Source organism: Triticum dicoccoides, chromosome 7A (genome assembly GCF_002162155.2).
Source record: "Triticum dicoccoides isolate Atlit2015 ecotype Zavitan chromosome 7A, WEW_v2.0, whole genome shotgun sequence".
NCBI classification, from domain to species: domain Eukaryota; kingdom Viridiplantae; phylum Streptophyta; class Magnoliopsida; order Poales; family Poaceae; genus Triticum; species Triticum dicoccoides.
Genome location: NC_041392.1, coordinates 499,418,219 through 499,428,480, shown reverse-complemented (window position 1 = coordinate 499,428,480; position 10,262 = coordinate 499,418,219).

The following is a 10,262-nucleotide window of genomic DNA, read 5'->3' as shown; positions in this document are numbered from 1 at the left end:
CTCGGCCACCACCAAGGCCACCACCGGAACCTCGACCACCACCAAGTCCATCACCAGAACCTCGGCCACCACCAAGGCCACCACCGGAACCTCGGCCACCACCAAGGCCATCACCGGAACCTCGGCCACCACTTGAAGAAGCATTGTGCCCTTTTGAAGTTTTGTTTGTTTTGCAAGTCCTTTTGTTGTGTGTCGTTTCATTGCAACCACCGCATTGGTTCCTATCACGTGTCTCCATGAAATGTCCACTACCAAATTCTCTGGTGCTCATGAGGTCATCCATATCATTCCTGTATCGCTTTGTTCTCCTTCTACCCTTGGGTTGTACCATCATCTCCGGATCGGGCCTAATGTTAGGACCGTGATACTCTGGCCACTGCGATGCGTCCAGAAAAGGGTGCAATCTAGACGCCCATGTTAACTTATGAGTTTGCAAATTGAATTCATGCAACCTCACAACTAATCCATCGGAGATATCCTCATTCCTGATGCGGGCCGCCGACATCGTGTGCGAGCATGGCCAGTGGTACTTACTAGGCCGCTCACAAGTGCAATGTCTTGTCCTAAGAGCCACCTTAAATGAGCGACCACCATATGATTGTCCATCTGTAGTTGTCCCACCTGGCTCATCCACTTGGTATTTCATTTCTACATTATCGAAACAAGTGACTCGCTGGATGGCTGACTTGTCTCTCTGAAACTCCAGCCACTCGGCAACCTTCTTCGGATAAATTTCATTGGGAGGCTTCTCACTGTCAGCAATCAACTTGTCGATTTCATCAGAGTGCTTCAAAAAATACTCATTCAGCTTGTAAAAGGTATATTCCGCTATTGCCGTCACCGGCAACTGACGGGCACCCTTCAAGACAAAGTTGAAGCACTCAACTAGATTGCTTGTCATGTCACCATAACTCATGCCTCCTTCGTCACATGCCCGTGACCACTTGTGTCTCTCATCAATATTCCTTTCTAAGAAATCTTTGCCACCTTCGTTTGCCTTCTCATAGATTTTTTTCAAGCGTGTCGTGAATGACTTAACGGAGAAGGCTACACATGCAAAGTTAAGATCCTTGCAAAGATCCTTGTTCTTACAAGCCCTGTAAAAGTTTGCAACGAAGTGCCTCATAAACCATTGGTGGTGAAGCCTCACATGCCCTGGAATATGAATATCCACGGCCTTCAATATGCCTTGGTGCCGATCGGATATGATGAATACCTCCCTATTCCGAGGAATGACCGTGCTCCTAACAAGTCTCATGAACCATTCCCAGTTGCCTTGGTTCTCCACGGAGACCAAAGCAAATGCCACAGGCAACACCTGATCGTTAGCATCATGTGTCATTGCTATCATGAGTGTGCCCTTGTATTTCCCTGTCAAGAATGTCCCATCTATAGACAAAACCGGTCGACAATGCTCAAAAGCTGCAATGCATGGGCCAAACGTCCAAAAGGCACGACGGAACACTCCTTCAATATCTTGGACATAGTGGTACATTCCTGGGTTTCTGTACGACATCGCTCCCAACAACCTGGGTAGCATGTTGTAAGCCTCTTCCCATCCACCGTACAACATTCTGAGAGCGACTTGCTTGGCCTTCCACGTCTTTCCGTACTTGACCTTATATCCGAATTTATCTTCAATCCAACTCATCAACAACTTCACTTTAATGGTCGAATCCTCGGCTATATGTTTCTGGTATTTATAACCAATGAATTCCGAGGTTAGTTGATGGTGTGTCTTCCGTGCTTCTACGGCCGGCGGTGTGCATTGGTGAGTGGCTTTGCAACTAGTTATCTTACACCAACCATCTTTCGTGAGTCTTCCATTGACTTTCCATTTGCATCTTTCTACCTCACATTTCACGGTGTATCGCTTGTTGCAGTCCGAGTGAACAATTATGAAAGGCATGTGGTGTTTGACAGCATACTCACACAACCACATCCTGAATTCTAGCATGTGCTCGAACATCAAACATTTCCTCACGTATGACATCGAAATCGCGTCGGGTGTACTACTTGGGAACTGTCTAGCCTCAATTGTCTTGCTCATGCCACCGTCAACTATAGCCTTATCTGCAAGGCTAACATCACAAAACAAGGGAACTTTGTGATCCCTACCGGTGATTTTTGTGTACCACTCTGCTTCTTTCGCAGTCAAGCCATCCTCGTCCAACTCATTCACCGGGCCTTCATCATCCGAGTCATCCACACAAGCACGCTGATAGATAATGTCAGGATCCATGTCTTGATGCCTTACTTCAGCCTCTACATCACCAACAATGTTGTGGTGCCTCTCATACTCTTCGTCGGAGTCATCGCCATCATCTTTCATCGGTGCACTACCTCCAAACTCATATTGGGGATACTCACTGGCTTCCGCTTCAACTTTATACTCAACAATAGGCGGCACACTACTAACCATGTTCACATCATCTACTAAGTTTGGTTCAAGTCAACATGAAAGAGAGGAGCCTTGACCACCTTACTTGCAAAGACTTCGAGTGACTTGACTTCCTAGGATGCAACAACCTCCTTATATGCAGCCCAATGCAAATTGGACTTGATAGGCATTGTCTTCATTCGACACTTGTGTGCCGACCCAACATCATATCTTCCTACTAATTCAACTTGATCACTTGCATCCACCAACTTTAATCTTATCCATGTTTCTTCCACAACCTCTTCATAACTAGGGGTCTCAAGAAATATCCACACTTCCTCGTACTTGTCAACAATATCCACATTCATGAATGCCTCTTTGTCAACATAATGAATATTCACAATCTTGTCCATCTAAAAAAATGGTAACATAAGTATAGGAAATGTACAATGCTAAATATACCACATTTCTAACAAAACACCTAACCCTAACCCTAAATCTTAACATTAGCCATAACCCACAATAAGGTATGCTCAACAACATCAAAATGCAACACTATTGGAAGAATAATACTCAAAACATCACATTATAGATCCATGCTCAAAACTAGGGTTAGGAACAACAAGAACAAATCAATCCAAATGGACAAATTCAACCAATACAAATTTGTGAGATGCAGGAGGTTACCTCAATGAACGGAAATGACACCGGATCCACGGACCAACCCAACCGATTTGCAAGAATTTGTGAGGGGCTAAGTGAGGGACACAAAGGGGGAAAAGGGCAAGAGCTCGGGATAGGCCAATGGGGGAGAGGAGAGTGAGTGGTGAGTGGTGGGTGAAAGCCCCACGGCCACCTAAAATATCTGCACCAGAAACGCCACTGATTGTGGCATTTTCAGAAACGCTAGCTGGGTCGGCGTTTCCAGCCTGCCATGTCAGCAAACAACGCGTCCTTGGCTTGGCAATGGGCCAGGGCAGAAACGCTAGCTTGCTCGGCGTTTCTATGTTGCGTGGAAACGCCGCGGACCCTGGCGTTTCTAAAAGGGTCAAATCATGAAATACTTTCACGTCGGGTTCAGTTTGTGACAATAAACGCTGACAAGGTCAAAATAGTGATTTCGGCCGATGTTTGATAGGGTTGGCAATGTGAGTTAACAAGATTTTAATCAGTAGAGCACATACACTAAACACAACATTTACTCGTCCCAAGTCTTCAATAAAATGCGCGTTGGTTCGGGTATATATATATATACCAGAATTATATATATACCCACTAGCATTAAAACGCTTTAGAATGATTTGTCTGCTGTGCTTTTCGTTGCATGATTTTTATCTCTGTCTGTTTGTTAGTGTAGATTACTGCATAACACACGCATACCCAATTCACCCACGAGTACCTTCGGGCAGTACTCGGGGGGATGCAAAGTCACATATCCCTATCTATCTGTGCATATCCCGTGTGTCGGATTTTCAAATCCAGAACCCTGCAGAGGCATTTCCCCCTGGAAATTCCTCGTCTCTAATTCTTTTTCCCGATTTCATTTCCAGAGAAACATTGCCAATTTTATTTCCTCGATCCAGTACATCTACCCCGATACAGATTTCAACTCCGATTCTACCCCGACTCCTATTTTTCGTGGAGCAATCCGCAAAATTTTTCCCGTACCCCAGTGTGCTTCTGGAGCTGGCGCAGTCACCTCTCCTGCACCTGGACCCCACCCCCACCATCTTATGTGCCTTGCATGGCGCAGGCAAGTCGCCCCCCCCGCTTCACCGCTGCCCGCGATTACTCCGCCGGTGCAAAGCGATGGAGAATCAATCGTGGCGGAGGACCACCCAGTGCGCCATCTTCTCCCGCGTCTCGAGCCACCGCACCCAGCTGCGTGTTGTTCCAAGCTCGCTCATTCCTGATGAGAATCAGTAGGAGGAGAGACGAGCCGATCAGCGTGCCCAGCAGCGCTGCGAGGAACAACCGCAGCGCCACCAGGAACACCTTGTTGGAAATATGCCCTAGAGGCAATAATAAATTGGTTATTATTATATTTCCTTGTTCATGATAATCGTTTACTATCCATGCTAGAATTTTATTGATAGGAAACTCAGATACATGTGTGGATACATAGACAACACCATGTCCCTAGTAAGCCTCTAGTTGACTAGCTCGTTGATCAATAGATGATTACGGTTTGCTGACCATGGACATTGGATGTCGTTGATAACGGGATCACATCATTAGGAGAATGATGTGATGGACAAGACCCAATCCTAAGCCTAGCACAAAGATCGTGTAGTTCGTATGCTAAAGCTTTTCTAATGTCAAGTATCATTTCCTTAGACCATGAGATTGTGCAACTCCCAGATACCGTAGGAGTGCTTTGGGTGTGCCAAATGTCACAACGTAACTGGGTGGCTATAAAGGTACACTACAGGTATCTCCGAAAGTGTCTGCTGGGTTGGCACGAATCGAGACTGGGATTTGTCACTCCGTGTAAACGGAGAGGTATCTCTGGGCCCACTTGGTAGGACATCATCATAATGTGCACAATGTGACCAAGGAGTTGATCACGGGATGATGTGTTACGGAATGAGTAAAGAGACTTTCCGGTAACGAGATTGAACAAGGTATCGTGATACCGACGATCGAATCTCGGGCAAGTATCATACCGATGGACAAAGGGAATTGTATACGGGATTGATTAAGTCCTTGACATCATGGTTCATCCGATGAGATCATCGTGGAGCATGTGGGAGCCAACATGGGTATCCAGATCCCGCTGTTGGTTATTGACCGGAGAGTTGTCTCGGCCATGTCTGCATGACGCACGAACACGTAGGGTCTACACACTTAAGGTTCGATGACGCTAGGGTTATAGGGAAAGTATGTATGCGTTTACCGAATGTTGTTCGGAGTCCCGGATGAGATCCCGGACGTCACGAGGAGTTCCGGAATGGTCCGGAGGTAAAGATTAATATATAGGAAGTATGGTTTTGGCCACCGGAAGTGTTCCGGGCATCACCGGTAGTGTACCGGGACCACCGGAGGGGTCCGGGGGTCCACCAGGTGGGGCCACCAGCCCCGGAGGCCTACATGGGCCAATAGTGGGAAGGGACCAGCCCCTAGGTGGGCTGGGGCGCCTCCCACCAAGGCCCAAGGCGCCTCCAAGAGGGGAAGGGGGCAAACCCTAGGGCATATGGGCCCTAAGGCCCACCCTAGGTGCGCCTCCCCCTCTCCCCCTTGTGGCCGCCACCCTAGATGGGATCTAGGGCTGCCGCACCCCTTGGGGTGGGAACCCTAGGTGGGGGAGCAGCCCTCCCTCTCCCCCTATATATAGTGGAGGCAAAGGGGCAGCCCAACACGCGATTCAATCTCCCTGTTGGCGCAGCCCTACCCCTCTCCCTCCTCGTCTCTCGTAGTGATTGGCGAAGCCCTGCTGGAGTCCCGCGCTCCTCCACCACCACCATGCCGTCGTGCTGCTGCTGGATGGAATCTTCCCCAACGTCTCCTTCTCCCCTTGCTGGATCAAGGCGTAGGAGACGTCACCGGGCTGAACGTGTGTTGAACGCGGAGGTGCCGTCCGTTCGGCACTAGGATCATCGGTGATTTGGATCACGACGAGTACGACTCCATCAACCCCGTTCACTTGAACGCTTCCGCTTAGCGATCTACAAGGGTATGTAGATGCACTCTCCTTCCCCTCGTTGCTAGATTACTCCATAGATTGATCTTGGTGATGCGTAGAAAATTTTAAATTTCTGCTACGATCCCCAACAGTGGCATCATGAGCTAGGTCTATGTGTAGTTTCTATGCACGAGTAGAACACAAAGCAGTTGTGGGCGTTGATTTTGTCAATTTACTTGTCGTTACTAGTCTTATCTTGATTCGGCGGCATCGTGGGATGAAGCGGCCCGGACCGACCTTACACGTACTCTTATGTGAGACTGGTTCCACCGACTGACATGCACTAGTTGCATAAGGTGGCTAGCGGGTGTCTATCTCTCCCACTTTAGTCGGATCGGATTTGATGAAAAGGGTCCTTATGAAGGGTAAATAGAAATTGGCATATCATGTTGTGGTTTTCGCGTAGGTAAGAAATGTTCTTGCTAGAAACCTATAGCAGCCATGTAAAAACTTGCAACAACAATTAGAGGACGTCTAACTTGTTTTTGCAGCATATGCCTTGTGATGTGATATGGCCAAAAGGATGTGATGAATGATATATGTGACGTATGAGATTGATCATGTTCTTGTAATAGGAATCACGACTTGCATGTCGATGAGTATGACAACCGGCAGGAGCCATAGGAGTTGTCTTAATTTATTTATGACCTGCGTGTCAACATGAATGTCATGTAATTACTTTACTTTATTGCTAAAGCGTTATCCATAGTAGTATAAGTAATAGATGACGAGACAACTTCAAGAAGACACGATGATGGAGATCATGATGATGGAGATCATGGTGTCATGCCGGTGACAACGATGATCATGGAGCCCCGAAGATGGAGATCAAAAGGAGCAAAATGATATTGGCCATATCATGTCACTATTTGATTGCATGTGATGTTTATCATGTTTTACATCTTATTTGCTTAGAACGACGGTAGCTTAAATAAGATTATCCCTCACTAAAATTTCAAGAAAAGTGTTCCCCCTAACTGTGCACCATTGCAAAGGTTCGTCGTTTCAAAGCACCACGTGGTGATCGGGTGTGATAGATTCTAACGTTCGAATACAACGGGTGTTGACGAGCCTAGCATGTACAGACATGGCCTCGGGACACATGCAAAACACTTAGGTTGACTTGACGAGCCTAGCATGTACAGACATGGCCTCGGAACACGGAAGACCGAAAGGTCGAACATGAGTCGTATAGAAGATATGATCAACATGAGATGTTCACCGTTGATGACTAGTCCGTCTCACGTGATGATCGGACACGACCTAGTCGATTCAGATCATGTTTCACTTAGATGACTAGAGGGATGTCTATCTGAGTGGGAGTTCATTAAATAATTTGATTAGATGAACTCAATTATCATGAACATAGTCTAAATTGTCTTTGCCAATATGTTGTAGATAAATAGCTCACGTTGTAGCTCCCTGTTTCAATACGCTCCTAGAGAAAGATTAAGTTGAAAGATATTGTAAGCAATGATGCGGACTAGGTCCGTAGTCTGAGGAGTGTCCTCACTGCTACACAGAAGGCTTACGTCTTTGATGCACCGCTCGATGTGCAAACCCCTACAACATCGTCTGTGGATGTTGTGAACACCTGACAGACACATCCTGATGACTACTTGATAGTTTAGTGCACCATACTTTACAGCTTAGAATCGGGATTCCAATGACGTTTTGAACGCCACAGAACATATGAGATGTTCCAAGAGCTGAAATTGGGATTTCAGGCTCATGCCCGTGTTGAGAGGTGTGAGACCTCTGACAAGTTCTTTTGCCAACAAGATGGAGGAGAATAGCTCAGCTAGTGAGCATGTGCTCAGAATGTCTGGGTGCTACAATCACTTAAATCAAGTGGGAGTTTAACTTCCAGATAAGATAGTGATTGATAGAGTTCTCTAGCCACTATCACTAAGCTACTAGATTTTCGTGATGAACTATGACATGCAAGGGATGGAGTTGATCCCGGAGCTGTTCGCGGTGCTTAAGACCGCAAAAGGTAGAAATCAAGAAGGAGCATCAAGTGTTGATGGTTTAACAAGACCACTGGTTTCAAGAAGGGCAAGGGCTAAAAGGGAAACTTCATGGATGGCGAACCAGTTGCCGCTCCAGTGAAGGAACCCAAGGTTGAATCCAAACCCGAGACTAAGTGCTTCTATTGTAAGGGGAACGGTCACTAGTAGCGGAATTACCCCAAATGCATGGTAGATAAGAAGGCCGGCAACTTCAAAGTATATATGTGTTATTAATGTGTACCTCACTAGTACTCCTGGTAGCACCTGGGTATTGGATATCGGTTCAGTTACTATTATTGGTGACTTGAAGCAAAAGCTACGGACTAAACGGAGACTGGCTGAGGGCGAGGTGACGATGTGTGTTGGAAGTGTTTCCAAAGTTGTTGAAATCACCATCGCACGCTCCATCTGCCTTCGGGATTAGTATTGAACCTAGATAAATGTTATCAGGTGTCTGCGTTGAGCATGAATATGGTTAGATCATGTTCATTGCAATACGGTCATTCATTTAAGTTAGAGAATAATGGTTATTCTGTTTACATGAATGATACCTTTCATGGTCATGCACCCTATGTGAATGGTTCATTGAATCTCGGTCGTGGTGATACACATGTTCACGCCAAAAGATGTAGAGTTAATAATGATAGTACCATTTTCTTGTGGCACTGCCGCTTAGATCATATTGGCGTAAGATGCATGAAGAAACTCCATATTGATGGATGTTTGGAGTCACTTGATTTTGAATCGCTTGACACATGCGAGCCATGCCTCATGGGCAGGATGACTAAGACTCCGTTTTCAGGTACAATGAAACGGGAAAGTGACTTGTTGGAAATCATACATGCTGATGCGTGTGATCCAATGAGAATTGAAGCGTACGGTGGATATCGCTATTTTCTCATCTTCACTGACGATTTGAGTAGATATAGGTATATTTACTTAATGAAGCACAAGTCTGAAACGTTTGAAAAGTTCAAGCAATTTCAGAGTGAAGTTAAGAATCATCATAACAAAGAAGATCATGTTCCTACGATCTGATCAAAAGGGGATTTTCTGAGTTATGAGTTTGGCAATCACTTAAGACATTGTGGAATTGTTTCACAGTTGAAGCCACCTGGAACACCACAAGGTAATGGTGTGTCTGGACGTTGTAATCGAACCCTATGAGATATGGTGTGATCTATGATGTCTCTTACCAATCTACCATTTTCATTTTGAGGTTATGCATTAGAGACAGCTGCATTCACTTTGGATAAGACACCATCTAAGTCTGTTGAGACGACGTTGTAAGAATATGGTTTGGCAAGAAACCAAAGTTGTCGTTTCTTAATGTTTGGGGCTGCGATGCTTAAGGCTTCAGCCGGAGAAGCTCGAACCCAAAGCGGACAAACACATCTTCATAGGATACCCAAGGGTGATAGTTGGGTATACCTTCTATCTCAGATCCAAGGGCAAATTGTTTGTCGCTAAGAACGGGTCATTTCTTGAGAAGGAGTTTCTCTCGAAAGAATTGAGTGGGAGGAAGATAGAACTTGATGAGGTTGTCAAACCTTTACTTCAACCAGAGAGTGATGCAACACAGAAAGATGTTTTCTGTGGCGCCTATGTCTGTTGAATAGGAAGTTAATGATAGTGATCATGAAGCTTCGAATCAAGTTGCTATTGAACCTCGTAGGTCGACAAGGATATGTACTACTCCTAAGTGGTACGGTAATCCTGATATCATGTTGTTAGACAACAATGAACCTACGAGCTATGGAGAAGCGATGGTGGGCCTGTATTCCGACAAATGGTTAGAAGCCATGAAATCCGAGATAGGATCCATATATCAGAACAAAGTATGGACTTTGGTGGACTTGCCCGATGATCGGCAAGCCATTGAGATAAATGGATCTTTAAGAAGAAGACGGATGTGGGCGGTAATGTTACCATCTATGAAGCTCGACTTATGGGAAAGAGTCTTTTCACAAGTTCAAGGAGTTTACTACGATGAGAATTTCTCACCCGTAGCGATGCTTAAGTCCGTCGGAATCATGATAGCATTAGCTGTATTTTTCGATTATGAAATCTTACAGATGGATGTCAAAACAAGTTTTCTTACCAGTTTTCGTAAGAAAAGTTGTATGTGATATAATAAAAGGTTTTGTCGATCCTAAGGATGCTAAAAGGAATGCTGGCTCCAGCAATC